Source organism: Homarus americanus, unplaced genomic scaffold (assembly GCF_018991925.1).
Source record: "Homarus americanus isolate GMGI-L3 unplaced genomic scaffold, GMGI_Hamer_2.0 scaffold59508, whole genome shotgun sequence".
NCBI lineage: Eukaryota > Metazoa > Arthropoda > Malacostraca > Decapoda > Nephropidae > Homarus > Homarus americanus.
In genome coordinates, this window is record NW_024720281.1 from 36918 (window position 1) to 38369 (window position 1452).

Below are 1452 nucleotides of genomic sequence, written 5' to 3' on the forward strand. Positions count from 1 at the left end.
TATGGTAGTATGGTGAGTGGTATGGTAGTGGTGAGGGTATGGTAGTATGGTGAGTGGTATGGTAGTATGGTGGTGAGTGGTATGGTAGTATGGGTGAGGGGGTAGTATGGTGAGTGGTATGGTAGTATGGTGAGTGGTATGGTAGTATGGCGATTGTTGTGGTAGTATGGCGAGTGTTATGGTAGTATGGTGAGTGGTGGTAGTATGATGAGTGTTATGGTAGTAGTGGTGAGTGGTATGGTAGTATGGTGAGTGTGGTGGTAGTACGGTAGCAATGGTATGGTAGCGTCAACATAATCGCTATAAGAAGGTTGCACTTATGAGTATTGAACAATGTTCTGTATGGCTGCTTCTCTTTAACACTCTACTCGATGAAGTCCTTGAGTACGATGACTTTATCCCCTTGAGTACGATGAATTGTAGGCCTTGAGTACGATGAGTTATAGCCCTTGAGTACTATGATTGTACCCCACCCGAGTACAAGGAGTTAAACCCTCGAGTACAATGAGTTAAACCCTTGAGTACGATGAGCTAAAAATCCTTGAGTACGAAGACTTAAAACCATTGAGTACTACGTGAGTGTACTCAAGCCATCGTATTCAAGGGGTTAAACTATCGTACTGAAGATACCTGTAATCAGAAGGGAAGGTTGTACTCAGGTGTCGAGATATCACACTCAATGGGCTAACATATAGTACTCTAGGAGGCTGGAGTCGTACTCTAAGGATAAAATGACTTAAAGACATACAGAGTTACTGACATGCACAGACAGACAGACAGACAGACAGACAGACAGACAGACACACACAGACAGACAGACAGACAGACAGACAGACAGACAGACAGACACACACATACACACAGACAGACAGACAGACAGACAGACACACACACACACACACACACACACACACACACACACACACACACACAAACAAACAGACAGACAGACACGAATGCTCTTTCAATAAACCGTTAATTATTATTATTATTATTCACACACACACACACACACACACTCAAAAATGTGTCCATGAATAAATAAAACTATCATACGGTACCGATTTATATAAGTCATTGTTACCAACCTTCCGCGATGCACCCTAGTCTGGTAACACTGTCCACCCCTCGAGTTCATTTACCTGTGGAGAATAATTACAGTGAGCTCAACCTGACAAGACATCATCCACCATCAGTGCCATCGTGGTGCCTAACACAGCCCTAGTGCCACTGGAAATTAGTTAAAGCTTTGTGAGCAGGTTGGGGGGATGATAGGACAGGATAGGTTACGATGGGATAGGCAAAGTTAGGTTAGGTTAGGGGTTCATAACGCAGTTTATCATAGGTGAGAAAAATATTAACATTTCATAAATTCCACAATAAACAACTAACTGAGTTGAACATATACCTGAGACGACCAACACATTGATACTGGTGCGTGTTAACACTGAT